The sequence below is a fragment of the Vulpes lagopus genome, chromosome 4 (assembly GCF_018345385.1).
Source record: "Vulpes lagopus strain Blue_001 chromosome 4, ASM1834538v1, whole genome shotgun sequence".
In the NCBI taxonomy this organism is placed as follows: domain Eukaryota; kingdom Metazoa; phylum Chordata; class Mammalia; order Carnivora; family Canidae; genus Vulpes; species Vulpes lagopus.
The window spans coordinates 61,450,700-61,465,740 of record NC_054827.1 but is presented as its reverse complement, the minus strand read 5'-3'; the positions used below and the strand labels follow the sequence as shown (position 1 = coordinate 61,465,740).

At 38.4% G+C, this 15,041-nt stretch overlaps 1 protein-coding gene across 12 annotated transcripts in view; it reads right to left on the bottom strand.

Moving 5' to 3' along the window:
* Nucleotides 1–15,041, bottom strand: part of TMEM232 (transmembrane protein 232) — a 111,224-nt gene that overhangs the window by 94,080 nt on the left and 2,103 nt on the right. For 3 of the 12 annotated variants that reach the window (XM_041751984.1, XM_041751994.1, XM_041751995.1), the window contains 4 exons: nucleotides 13,744–13,926; nucleotides 13,096–13,220; nucleotides 11,199–11,279; nucleotides 8,415–8,578 (listed from right to left, as the gene is read on the bottom strand). The gene's annotated coding sequence lies outside the window, so the exon portion shown is untranslated. Of the gene's footprint in view, nucleotides 1–8,414; nucleotides 8,620–11,198; nucleotides 11,280–13,095; nucleotides 13,221–13,743; nucleotides 13,927–15,041 lie in introns of all 12 variants that reach the window. The other 9 variants (XM_041751985.1, XM_041751987.1, XM_041751983.1 and 6 more) reach the window with 9 other exon arrangements.

Sequence of the window (15,041 nt, the reverse complement as noted above, 5' to 3'; positions counted from 1 at the left end):
CAAAATCGAAGTTACCTCCAGATCAAAGAGGATATAACAATGGAACTTCAAAATGCTTAGAACTAAATGATAATAAAAACATTGCATAGAAAAACATACACAGTACTATTCTTCTCGGTTCTACAAAGCCAACTACTGCTACAGGCACCAAAAATACACAGAGTGAGCGAAGCCAAACACAAAAGCGTACACGCCGCGTGGTTCCACACACATGAAGTTTAACAACAGGCCAAACTGCTGGGTGGTGATGGTGTGGGGGGGGCACAGAGACTCGGGGCTGGAGATTGAACGGAAGGTACGGACAGGAAGAGGAGATCTTGGAGGAGCTGATGTGAGTGGAAATAGGTATCAGGACTCAAGGTCGCAGATCACATTATTTTCAAAATGACACAGCAGTATCTCCCATCCCACAGGTTGCCGTGCAGTGTGGGCCTGTCGCTCCCTCACAAGAGAGGAGTCTAATTTACTCTCCCCGTGGATCTGGGCCTGACTTAGTGACTTGCTGGACGGACAGGATGTGGCCAAAGTGACACGTTGGCACAACGAAGCCAGGCCATAAAAAAAGCCTTGCTGCTTCCTTCGAGGTCTCCCATGCATGTTCTCTCAGAGTCAAGCCACCATGCTGAGAGGCCCACGGCCCATGGAAGGCATGCACAGGAGCCCTCTGGTCGACAGCTCCAGCTGAGTTCCCAGCCTGGCTCCCGGGCGACAGCAAGTAGCAACTGGCATATGAGTGAGTCATTTTGCATGTCCAACCCAGCCATGCCTTTGGATTACTAGAGCCCCCACTGACTTCCAACTGAAATCACAGGACAGATCCCAAATGAGTTACCCAGTTGTATATGATCAACTCCAGGACCATGGGAGGTGGATTTTTAAAAAAAAATATTTGAGCCACTAAGTTTTAGAGTGGTTAGATCAGAAATAGATCCCCAGAATACTCATCATACAAGGAAGATTCACGTATTTCACCACATGCAAATTCTACCTCCATAAAAATAAGATTGAAAGAGAATATACTGTATTAGAATTAAATTTACTGACATAAAACAGAAGTAAAAATGACAATGGCTCAGACAAGATAGAGGGTACATCTCTGATGTTAAACATTCTTTTAACCCCAGAGCTAGACAATTTGGGATCCGTTTGGCAGCTTCACACTCACAAGAAACCAAGGCTACATCTGAATCTTCCTTTCAAGGTCATTGTCAGACCTCACCTTGCTTGGGTTTTTCACTGGCTTGTGTAGCATCAAACCAATGGGGAGGCACTATGTGTCGCTGCGTTGTATTGATTCCCATTTTCTAAGGAGCTCTGTTAATCAAGGCTCCTTCTAATCCTTTCTGCCATTCTCCTAAATCAGGATGCCATTACCTTGTCCTAGACTAATACAATAACTTCTTATCTTCCTCTAGCCTCATCTTTTACAAGGTCGCCAGAGTAACTTCTCAAAATATAAATCTCCTGATCGTTTCCCTCTTTCCCCAGATCTCCTCTTCTGTTTAAAACTCTTTAGTATAGCCCTACCACCAGCCATAAGAATCCAAACTCAGACTAAGGAATGTTTAGATTGCTGGAGCATAAAGTTTGAGTATATGGATTATATTGACATTGACTATGTTTTTTAAATAGCTAATCATTCATTTGCAATTGCAAAATTAAATTATATGTATCAGTTACAAATCTTAATTACAGACATTTTGTGTAAAATATGATGGGAATTGGATTATCTCCTCCACTCTGGGGTCCTTTCACTTATATCAGAAACAAACAATTGATCTATTTTAACAAATGGCATGAGGGGAAAAGTGAGGAGATGTAAAACCATGTCCCTTTTGGAAATGGTGAAAAGATTAAAAATGTTCAGTTTGTAAAAGAGAAGTAGGAGTGATGGAGTATCATGGGTGCCTCTTAAGTACGATGGCTTTATATATTTTAAGAACTCTCCCTTTTGGTTTGTACTTCTCTATTCTAAGGATATAGATATAGATATAGATATATAGATATATAGATATATTCTTTCTTTACTGCCGAATTTCTCCAAAGCAGAAAGCTAAAACTGCCTTCACTCTTTGGCTCCATACCATCTTTAAAAAGCAAAAACAAAAAATTAACCTCACTGAAGAGATGACACTGGGTGCCCTGTAAAAAGGGAAAAAAGCTTTGGGGATTGTGGAGAGAGATGTTTCCTGGAAGGTGACAGAGGTCATTCAGAGAGCCATCTCCCACCTTGTAGCAGCATCCCCTGGAGGTGACGGTACCATGGAAGAAACATCTGGGTACGACATCTTGAGAGATTAGACCCCACAGCATAACAAGAAGCATAAAAATCTTCTCCTGGCCTCATTGTGGCCCAAATAGAGGACCACATAGATGTGACAATTGCTCCAGTGCCCCACGGTGACTCTCCAATGCTCTCATGATACATAAGAACCTAGGATCTTGTATAACCCCAGGGCAGGGGCAACACTGAGCAAAACTAGGACTGAATATCTAACCAGTCAAGCAGAACAGAGGCTTGGAGTGCACATAGTCAATCCTAAAAATTACAGAAATATTCCGTGCAATACATTAAGTCCATTGACTATGATTCATCACTAGCACATGTATTTTAACTTTGTAGTAGCAAGCAATATAAGTATTCACAATTAGTATGAATAGGAATATTCAAAATACTGGAAACTGAAGTGGTTAAAGTATTTGCAGATGATTTACAAAGCCTTGGACAATGATGAAAATGAACTAAAAAGTACCAGTGAAGTTTAAACAGGAGCTACTACACTCATGCATCACTCATCAATCACTTATTTACTCATTGATTCAGGAAAATTAAAATGCCCTGGCACTTACATAATAAAGTCTTGTTCTGACTGACCTGTCTTAAATCTCTTTTACTCACTGTGAAAGGATTTCAATCTAAAATGGAACCAGAGGATACGGAATGGAGACACATAGGCCCTAAGGAAAATGAAATGCAAGAAATGAGAGACCGATTCCCCTGTGAATGCCTGGCTTTCAGAATATGTGAAATTATTTTCCAACTAATAAACATCCACCAAGAATCCTTCCCCATCCTCAAGCCAATGAACTGACCGCTCGGCCTCTGGCTAGACTTCCCTCTTCTCTGCACTCCTTTCCCTTTAATATAGCCTGCCCAAAACCTTCAACCAATCCATCTCTAGTTTATTATAGTTTGTGTTTCCCAAATTGCAATTCCTCTGCTATTCCTAAATAAATTCAATTTCTGGCAATTCAAGCTTGCCTCAGTTTACCTCTTTATTTAGGTTGATATTCACCACAGGGAAAGCCATTTGGCTTTGATACAAACTACTTATGTGATCAATGGTCTGTGAAGGAATTGTAAAAATGGATGCAATTGTCCATGGATTCTTTTATTGGGTTTATGTTCTATGCCAGTACTTTTTATTCATTTGCAACATTCAACATACAAGATGAAATAAAGAAAACTACACACACACACACACACACACACACACACACACGGACTTACATATAAGCGAGAGATAAGAGAATATTTTAGAACATTTTATATTTAGCACTGTCAAACAATACTCACATTATTCATTGTAAGTGGTTGCCATTTAGGGAATTCAATTTGGTTCAGTTTTTATGAAAATAAAAGCGGTAATGATGTCTAAGCTTCCTGTGTTTGAAAGATAATTAAAATATGGTCTCTTCCTTAAGAAATTATAATCGAGGGGAAAAATATGGGCCTATAAACCAACATTAACACATTTCAAGATGCTGAATTCCATGATAGGACTCCAGGTAATTTTAGGAGGGAAAAACTGCCCAAGAAAAATATGGGGTCAATATGATATTCTATAAATACATGCCAAGATCTAGAAAATAGTTAAATTTCTATTTAAATATGAATAATATATGCTTTCCACCTGTCTTGTCTCTTTTTAAAAATATTTTATTTATTTATTCATGAGAGACACACACAGGGAGAGAGGCAGAGACACAGGCAGAGGGAGAAGCAGGCTCCATGCAGGGAGCCTGATGTGGGACTCATCCTGGGTCTCCAGGATCACACCCTGGGCTGAAGGCAGCAGTAAGCTGAGCCACCCAGGCTGCCCCACCTGTCTGTCTCTTAACAGGATTCCCTATTTTGGCCCTGAGTAAAAACAATGTAAATATCTTTACTTAATGAGCAGTACTTAAAAATTGAAAGTACTTAACTAACAAACTATGAATTAATATGGTGGTCTTTAATTGTTCTTTTAGGAATGTAAAATAAGCATAAATCAAAATCTCCATTCCTGAAGGAGCAAAAGAATCGTGAGAGAAGAAACAGGAATCAAAGGAATAACAGAAGGGGGCCTGGGTGACTCAGTCAGTTAAGTGTCTGACTTCAGCTCCCCCTGCTTGTGCGCATTCTTTCAAATAAATAAAATCTTTTAAAAAAAAATAATGGAACAATGTCCCTGAAGGATGACATATTTTGGATTGAGAGAGCAAAAAATAATAATAATAAAATAAACAAGACTATGAAGAGTGAAAGCAAATGACTAATAAACATATAAAACATATAAAATGATGTTAAGCTTTCCAAATAGGGGAAATGACTGATTTGTGGCTCAATAAGATAGACTTGACCATTAGAAAACAAACACTGAACATAACAATATCCAGAAGACAGACTACAGAAATGTAAAAAGCTTCATGGTATAAAAATATCTGCATGAAAAAAAATTTTTTTAAGATTTATTTATTTGAGAGAGAGAGAGCATGGGCAAGAGGAGGAGTAAAAGAGAGGGAGAGAGAGAATCTCCAGTAGACTCCCTGCTGCGCTTGGAGCCTGATGCAGGACTCCATCTTACAACCCTGAGATCATGATCTGAGCCAAGAGCTGGGTGCTCAACCAGCTGAACCACCCAGGCGCCCTTGCATGCAAAAATTTCTGCTGAAAATTACATTGTTGAATTTTCTAAGGTGATATCTGCTGAAAACCTTAGTTCTGAACCTGATGAAAGAGTTCTGTACTGCTTCTATGTTCCGGAAGAAATTAACCATGGCTGGGGAAAGGAAGGTGGCAGGTGTTAAGGACGCTAAGCACTGGGATTGGCAGTTCTTAGGGTACTAATGTAGAATGAACTTGGCAGTAATTAGAAAACCTCAATGTCCACAGTATTTGAAGGATATACATGATTTGTCTATGCATCACTAAGCAAGCAAAGAAGTCTGAATAGCCAGAGAAGTAGTTGAGTGACCTAGGAGCTAAATGACCGCTGTACCAGGTGCTCACTGAAGCCATTACAGCAACCTGTACTGGAGGAAAACTGTCAAGTTCATTCTTCTCAACAACTGCTCTCTGTATCCTCTCCTGGACTTCTTGTAAAAAGTAATGTTTTCGGTGTTTGTTCAATATTTCTTCCCACTCCTGATACAATGTAACATTAGTGATAAACACACATTGCCATAAAATTTTATATCCTGTAAATATAAGTATAAACTTGTCTTAATTGTGGACTTGCTGACACAGAGATCCAAGAATCCAAGAGGATCTGAATGAGTTCAGTCTTAGTGATTCCATTAATATTATTTACAAGTTTATCTGTGTACATATATTTCCAATTCTCTTGAGTAAATGCAAGGAATAAAAATACTGGACCATGTGGTAACTCCACATGGTTTAACCATTTGAGGAACTACCAGATTGTTTTCCAAAGTGCTGCATTATTTTACATTCTCACCAGGACTGTGTCAGGAGTCTAATTTCTCCACATACTCACCAACACTTGTCTTTTTATTATTACTTTTTAAGTTCAATTATTTACGTTATCTCTATAACAACCAGTGTCGGCTCAAACTCATAATCCCAAGATCAACAGTCACATGCTCCTCTGACTGAGCCAGCGAGGTACCCTCAAACTTGTCTTTTTAATTACAAATATCCAGTTTTTTTTTTCAAATATCGTTATGAAAATGTTTTATTTGAATTTTCCTGATGGCTAATGATATTGAACATTTTCTCATGTGCTTACTAGCCATTTGTACGTCTCCTTTAAAGAAATGTCTATTCAGATCCTTTGCCCATTTTTAATTGGGTTGTCTTTTTTTTAACATTTTTATTAATTTATAAAATTGCAATTGTTTCTTATATCTTCTAGATACAAATCCTTTATCAAATGTATGATTCCCCAAAATTATCTCCCATTCTGTAGGTTGCCTTTTCACTTTGTTGATGGTGTCCTTTGAAGCACTAGGGCTTATAATTTTGATGACACATCAGCTATTTTTGCTTTGATTGTGTGTGCTTTTGTTATAGCCAAAAGATCATTTCCTAAATCAGGGTCACAAAGATTTATACCTTTGTTTTCTTCTAAAGGTTTTTCTTAACTCTTATATTTATGTCTTTGATCTATTTGAGTTAATTTCTGTATGTAGGTAAGATAAGGGTTCCAACTTCATTCTCTTGCATGTGATTTTTGTATAGTAGTCTTTATGCTGCAACCTTGCTGAACTTTTTATTAGACTTAATCATTTGTTAATGAATTATTTAACACTTCTATATACACCATCATGATGTCTACAAATATAGTTTTACATAAAAAAATAATCTAGTTGTTTTAATGGAAATACAAACAAAAATAAAGAGTACAGTTTTTAGTTTAGAATAATAATTCCCAAATACATTTTTTGGAACACAGGTTCTTGGGATGCAATTACCTCCTAAAAGCTTTTTGTTGCGAAAGAAGTTTGGGAAATACTGCACTAAACAAAATTAAATTAGGTTTGCACACCCTCTCTAGGAGTGGTTAATATGTCCCTGTGCACTGCAAATCTCCCTGAGCAAGCAGTATAATGTATAATTTTTCCTACACTTGACCAGGAGAAACCTTTAGAACACTGTCTCCTAGAGTCATGTGCGTGACACATTTTGTGAAATTCTAACGGACAGCACTAAACTATTTACTAAGCACTTGTGACCATGCCCTTTACTAGAAGCTCTGGATGGACAATGAACTTCAAGAAATTAACACTTACCAAAATAATCATGGTAGCGAATGCTTCTGATAATGAATCAGATGTTCAATAAGAAAAGAGCATTAGTCACTAAGATCATAAAGGTTCATACAGAATAGTTCTTACTGAAATAAAAATCTGCTACCTTAAATCTAAATATTTATGTGAGGAGGCAAAACAAAAATATTTACACGTTGGAGAGATACGTTTCAGCTCTTAAAATGTCTCCAGCAAGCTAGCTGAGTGCTTGGCAGTTCATCTGCAACCTGGCATAAACCCAAAATTTAAAAGAAAAAAAAAAAGAGTTTTTAACATTCAGCACTAGTGGTATTTTTTTAAGCTCTGATTAAAATGGTGTTGGAAAGGTATACTTTGAAAGACAGTTTCTGAGAACCAGATAATACTAAAATTATATTAAGCCTTTGGGTAGGTAACATGAGTACAGAATGCAAGATTTAGGCTATAATCTTAAAGGCCAAAAGAGAATTTAATTGGGGGCACCTGGGTGGCTCAGTCACTTGAGCTTCTGACTCTTGGTTTCCGCTCAGGTCATGATCTAGGGCGGTGAGGTCTGGCGATTGCCAGCAGGGGTGGTGGGCAGAGGGGCCATTGGCCTCCTGTGCTCACTGGGGAACCCATTCCGAGATTCTCCTCCTCTGCCCCTCCCCTCACTCACACATCCTCTCTCTCACTCTCTCTCAAATAAATCAATAAATCTTTCTTAAAAATAATAATTTGATCAAAGACCACCAAAAAGATAGAGTCCATTCAGACAAATTGTTGAGATAAGGTAAATAAGGTGATCCTACCACCATCACTTTACCCCACACATACATGTAGATTTTTCCTAATCAGTAGCTTACATTTTTTTCTCAAGATTACCTTTAAAAAATCTTTTTATTCCACATCCTCAAGGTGCACCCCCCCTCACCCCCCCCCATACACACAGAGTCACACACTTCCCCAAAATTTGAACTTTCTCTTTTGAAGTACAAGAGTCTGCATACCAAAAAAAGGCAGGGGGTGGGGAGGGGAGAGGCGAGGCCAGAGGTGGGGATAATTTCACCAAGAACAGAAAGACTTGGAAGGCCATCCAGCAAGGCAAGGAGGGCTCTGAATTAAAGGTTGTGGGGAGGACAAGCGAATCCAGCCCAGAGAAAATAACAAGCGTCTCCCTCACTAATGGCAATAATTAAGTCATCACACCCCCTCTGGTCTCCCCAGCCAGGAGGCCAGGGCCCTTTCCACGGCCCTGGGGCTGATTCCTGCCCCCGGGGGCTCCCAGCCATGCTCGCTGGAGGTGGGGGCCAGGGTAGCAGAGGATCCTGCCAACAGCCGAGCTATGCAGTCCTCCAGGAGGCTCCCAACTGCGGCCTTGGTGGGGATGTGGCTGCCCGGGCCTCAGATCCAAGGGGACTCACCCAGGTTCCCAAGGGCGCAGCCTGGAGGCTGGTTGCTAAGGACGCTGTGTGAGTCACTCTCAGAGTCCGAAGGTTGCTCCGTGAGCCCCAGGGCTTGGCCAATCAGGACCCTTGAATCCAAGTCCACGTTCTCTCCCCTCCTTCATTACGTTTGTGTTCAGCTTCTGAGGAATAGATGCGATGATGTGTGAAAGGCCTTTATTAGCTTTAAAATGCAATCACAAAGCGTGCAGTTAGGATTCACTGTAAACACTGCCCTTGCTTTGCGTATGCAGCCAGGAGCTCCAGCAAGAAGAGGCCTGGGGGTGCGTTAGTGGCTCCTCAACCTCTAAAGGCTTCCTCCAAAACCTTGCCTGCCCCCACCTCCAACTAAAGTTTAAAAATAAAGACAACATGATTCAACACGATTGCTATATAGGGGAGTTATGTCTTCTCATCAAATTGCTGTCTCTAAGCTCCTTTGACATAGGCCATCTACACCTGCCAATGTCCTCTGCATTTAGGAGAGTGGGTAAACAAAGATGTTCCGTATGTACTAAGCACAAGAGGCCAAATTTAAACACAAAAGAATGCCTCCTTTTAAAAAATAGGATCCAATAAAATTAATTTAAATCCTTATAATATTCCTATCTACCATTGGGCGAGGAACTTCAAATATTCTATGAATGTCACAAATATTTCAATGGAAACACATGGAAAAATAGAAACAATATGGAAGAGCAATTCTGATTAAATTCAAAGCTAATGTGCAGGTATTATCCTGGTGAAATAACTGCTTTAAAAATTTGAGAACTTCAAAAGAGAATTTAACTAACGGAAACGTGAAATACATCCATCTTGAATTATTTCTGTTCATAATAAGTACCAAATAAGTCTTCCCATTTTTTTCAGCACATTTTGATATTTAAGACAGAAATTATTGGCCCAAAGCCACAGAACGTATAACACCAAGAGTGAACTTTATTTATTTATTTTTAAAGATTTTATTTATTTATTCATGAGACACACAGAGAGAGAGAGAGAGAGAGAGAGAGAGAGAGAGAGAGAGAGGCAGAGACACAGGCAGAGGGAGAAGCAGGCTCCATGCAGGGAACCTGACCTGGGACTCTATCCTTGGTCTCTAGGATCATGACAGGGGCCAAAGGTGGTGCTAAACTGCTGAGCCACTCAGGCTGCCCAAGAGTGAACTTTAATATAAACTACAGATTCTGGGTGATTATGATGTGTTCGTGGAAGTCCATCAACTGTAACAAATTACTATTCTGGTTGAGGATGTTGATAATGAGGCTATGCATGTGTGGGGCCAGGGAGTGTATGGGAGATCTCTGTACCTTCCTCTTAATTTTGCTATGAACCTAAAACTGTTCTAAAAATAATAATACTCTTTAAAAAAATAGCTAATTCTAAAAAATGATAAAATTTAAAAAAGCAGAAATTACAATATCAGATCCCAGGTTTTTCTGAAACACATTCTTCCTAGATCAGTAAGTTGAGAGTAAGAATAAAAGTGAAATTGATGAACACTATAAAAGATATATCTTAGAAAGCAAATCTTAGAGTGCCAACCCACTTAGAATGAGTTCCAAAAAGAGAGAACAAAGATATAAATAATAATAAAGAATAGCTGGGGGAAAACCTCTTTGATCAAAAAAATGCATATATTTAAGACAGAACATCAAGAGTGCTTATCCTATTCCAGCCATAGCAACATTTTTGTAGATATGTGACAAGGAAACAAAAGCAACATAAACTGTTGGGACTTCATCAAAATAAAAATCTGCACAGCAAAGGAAACAATCAATAAAACTAAAAGACTGGATTGAAAACTCTTCAAATTTAAAAATCAGTTGATTCTGCAGAGCATGCATAGTTAGTCATGAATTCTACAGGGAAGACAGCTAAAGGACATGTTTATATAAGGGAGAATCCAAATTCTTCTCCTGCTGAGTGGGAGAAGATATATCCAAATGACATATCCAATAAAGGGTTAGTATCAAAACATTCAAAAAACAAACAATCCAATTAAAAATGACAAAAGATATGAACAGGCATTTCTCCAAAGACATCTGGATGACCAACAGACACATGAAAAGATGCTCAACATCATTCATCATCAAGGAAATGCAAATCAAAACCACCATGAGATATCACCTCAACACCCGTCATAGTGGCTAAAATCAAGAACATAAGAAATAAGTAGCGTTGGCAAGGATGGGGAGAAAAAGCAACCTTTGTGCACTATCAGTGGGAACACAAATTGGTACAGCCAATGTGGGAAACAGTATGGAGTTTCCTCAAACTATCAAGCATTATATTACCCTATGATCCAGTAATTCCACTATTGGTTATATTTACCCAAAGAATATGCAAACACCAATTTGAAAAGATATATGTACTCCTGTTTATTGCAGCAGTATTTACAACAGCCCAAATATGGAAGCAGACCAAGTGTCCATCAATAAATGGATGGACAAAGAAGGTGTGATATGTATATCATTATTTTTATATAATGGAATATTACTCAGCCATAAAAAATGACATCTTGCCAGATGCAACAATATAGATGGATCTAGAGCATATAATGTAGTGAAATATGCCAGTCAGAGAAAGACAAATACCATGTGATTTCACTCATACATGGCATTTAAGAAACAAAACAAATAAACAAAGGAGAAAAGAGACAAAAAATAGTAGACTCTTAAATAATAGAGAATAAACTGATGGTTACCAGAGGGGAGGTGGATGGGGGATGGGTGCAATAAGAAAAAAAAAAGGAGTGCTTACCATATTCCAAATAAAATTAATATGGGAAGACTGCCATACTCAAACATAGCTTGGTGGATTTTTTTTTCTATTTCCTGAGATCTAGGAAAAATATGAGAAGCATTAAAAATACAAACTGTTAAATGGATTATTCACAATAAAATTTTGGATTAAAAACTCTTCAAAATAAAAATCAGTTGATTCTGCAGAGCATGCATAGTTAGTCATGAATTCTACAGGGAAGACAGCTAAAGGACATGTTTATATAAGGGAGAATCCAAATTCTTCTCCTACTCCTCCTACACTTTAAGGTGAAACTACTAAAACACTCAAAGAAGACATCACTTAGACATTAATCAAAAATGCAAAAGTTGTGACCAGAAAGAACTGACGTTGAGCTCTGAGACCAGATATACTAAATGATTAATGTTCCTTTGGTCACAAAATGAAATGACAAAAAAATTTTAAAGAGATATGTTTATAGCTTTTGTAATCCAAATAAAAATACAGAAGTGTGAGAAAAAAGTGGGGACAGTTCTCAATTTTCATAAAGAATTGTAAAACAAAGATATTACACTATTGTTAGGTAGAGGAATTCAGTTAGATTTTCAATTCATACCATACACTAAAAGATGGATCTCAAAAAATACAAGTATTTAACATGTTTTTGGAAGTGAACACTTGGTGGCATAAATATAGACCTCAGCAAATAGAAAAGCATGCATCACAAAAGGAAATATTTCATAGAATATTTAAAAAAGAGTCTAACCTCTTAGAGTTACCATATAAATTTATGTGAGTACACCTCAAATCCAAAGCACGCGTTTTTGTGTTTTAAAAGAATGGGAGTGGATTCCCTGGGTGGCGCAGTGGTTTAGCGCCTGCCTTTGGCCCAGGGCGCGATCCTGGAGACCCGGATCAAATCCCACATCGGGCTCCCGGTGCATGGAGCCTGCTTCTCCCTCTGCCTATGTCTTTGCCTCTCTCTTTCTCTCTGTGTGACTATCATAAATAAATAAAAATTAAAAAAAAAAAGTTCATTTGGAAGAATAATGGGAATTAGTCAAGAAAATTATGAAAAGAGAAGCAAGGATACAAGGGTATGGCTTACTACATATTAAAACTTATAGTGAAAAAAAATAAAAAAATAAAAATAAATAAAAAAAATAAAACTTATAGTGAAAACTTTTTCTTGGTCCACATAAATATTTGAAATAAATATTTTCATTATCTTCAAATTCCATCCTTGAGAAAATATACAGCTGCATCATAGTACCTAACAAAGGGACTTGTCCATAGTAGTGCTTAAGAATATTGCCGGGTGAATTCCTACATAAAAATGCAGATGATTTTGTTTGGCCTGGTGAGCTAAATTCATTCCATGTATGAATTTCTGAGTAAAATATCAGTATAAATGAATGATCTGCTTCTTTTGTACTTTTGTTTAGCAGGTCGAATCATTTTGTGCCGATTCTTGAAGCCCATCAAAATAATCTGCTATTCTTCGTTTGTATTTCAACTTAAATCTAACTGAATAGCGACTGGACTTTTAAAAATACTTACTAAACTATTTTGTGATTATAAATATTTCCATCATATGATTCTTTCCAATGCAATTTAATCAATCCTTCAAACCTATTTAATAAGGGAAAAAGTAAAAAAAAAAAAAATCCATATCTATGAATAATATATTTTGTGAAGTTTTTCCTGATTTTTAATTTTTGATGCTTTCAACATCCTCTAGCCATTCATTGCTGTGTAGTTTAATAACTGTAGTTCTTTGAAAACATGACACGAGTTGTTCAATCATCCATCCTGCAGAAGATGGAGTCAGATTATTTCCACTGGAGTGTGGAGCTGGGTTTAGTAACTCGCTTCTAGAGACCTGAATGTAAGGGGAGTAAGGAGGTGGACTTACATCATAAAGACAATGTAGAGTCCTCCTTGCTGTGTCTCTCACCATGTGCCCAGGGAGGATGAGCCAGAGATCTGTGGAGAGAGGGGCCTGGGTCGCCGGATTTGGGCCCAGGTCGATAGGCAGGGCTGTGAGAGCAAGCCCTGGAGTCAGGCTCTGTGCTGGGTGTGGAGCCCGCTTAAGATCCACCCCCTGCTCCTCTGCCCGCCTCCCCACAACCTCCCCTCCTAAGCTAAAAACAAAAACAAAAACAAAAAACAGTCCTATGGGGAGCTCCACGTGACAAGGAACTAAGACTTCCTGACAGCAAACCAGCAATAAAGGGAGGCACTCTCTCCACCATTAGCTGAGGGAGATATCTTGGAAGTGAATCCTCCGGCCCAGTCAAACCCAGTTAGGCCTGAAATAGCTGCACCTCCAAGTCTGGACAGCAGCTTCCTGAGCCCTGGGCCCTTCAGGGATGCCAATCCTGCGAGGGTAGCACACCCCACATATGCCATGTTCTTAGGACAAAGTTTCATATATAAATTAGGCGCAGCAAGAGATTAGCAGCAATAATTAATAATAAAATCAAACAATTATGACAACAGGCCATAATAAAAGCTTTGTGAATGTGGACTCTCTCAAAATATCCTACTGTCCGGTACCCACCCTTCTTGTTGTGAAGACGCAAGATGAGAAAATGCCCTGATGCTGCGATCCAGTGAGACAAGGGACACAGGCCTTGTGACAGCGTCAGGCTCCTGCTGCTCTTCTGACTGTGCTTGGGGAGGGCCACCTGCTTCCTGCCTGCAGTTTGCTGTGGGAGACTGAAAAGCCCAGGAAACCGAAAACCTGGGAAAGAAAAACAACACTGTTTTGCTGTGTCTCGCCCAATTTTATTAAATATATACGTGTCATTATTTGACGTTGCCTTATATGTTTGTTTCATCATTTGACATGATATTGTTATCTGTTATCTCCCAACTGGAACGAGAGTTCCAACGATGCAAAGACTTTGGCTTATTATTCTAAACTTCATTGCTGAGAACGGTAACTGTACACAGAATAGGTGCCCAATAAATACACTTTGCTTAAAAAAAAAGATGGATGAATCATTTTAATAATTAATGGATGACTAATATTTAGTATCCTGACAATTTTTCTTACTATGAGCAGTTATATCATGAACATGTGCACAAGTAAACATATAGTAAACCTTATTTTTGTTTCCTAAGATTGAAGAGTCAAAAGAGCATCATTTTCATGGCTTTTTAGACTATTGCCAAACAGCCCTCCAAGAAAGAGTTGCTATATTTTATGCTACTCCATGAATCACAGCTACTTTCTTCTCACATTGCATGACAAAGTGTATTTTCCCTTTTATACATTGTCCTTTAAATGGGGGAAAGATAGTCATTAACCTTTCCTCAATCACCGGAGGACAGACATTTCTTCATAGAATTATTACGCACTTGTGTTTCTTTCTTTATGACTTGCCTCTTCTTGTTCTTTGCTTATATTTCTACCGATACACCCTTACTCGTGGCTAAGAGCTTTTGTTCAATAAAGTGACTTATCGTCTTTATCGTGTTAAAACGTAATCTTCCCCAGTTTGTGGTTTTTCCTTTTTTAACTTGCATAGAGAATTTTATATGCTCAACTTGATTAGTCCTTCCCTATGTGGTTTTGGACCTTGCTGTCATTCTTAGAAAGTTTGTCAATTGACTGAAAAATAATCACCTATTTTCTCCCAATATTCAATCTTTCCAAAAATAAAGGGAAAAATATATATCGCAGCTGGAATTTCTGCGGGGTGAGCTGTGAAGGGGGCTGTTCTTGCTCCCTCCCCTCAACAGGCTGCCCAGCTCTCCTTCTACTACTGTATCCTTTCTTCATTGATATGGGATGTGAAATTGTGAAATGTTATTTTTATTAAAAGTGCGCGCACACACACACACAGCTGCCTT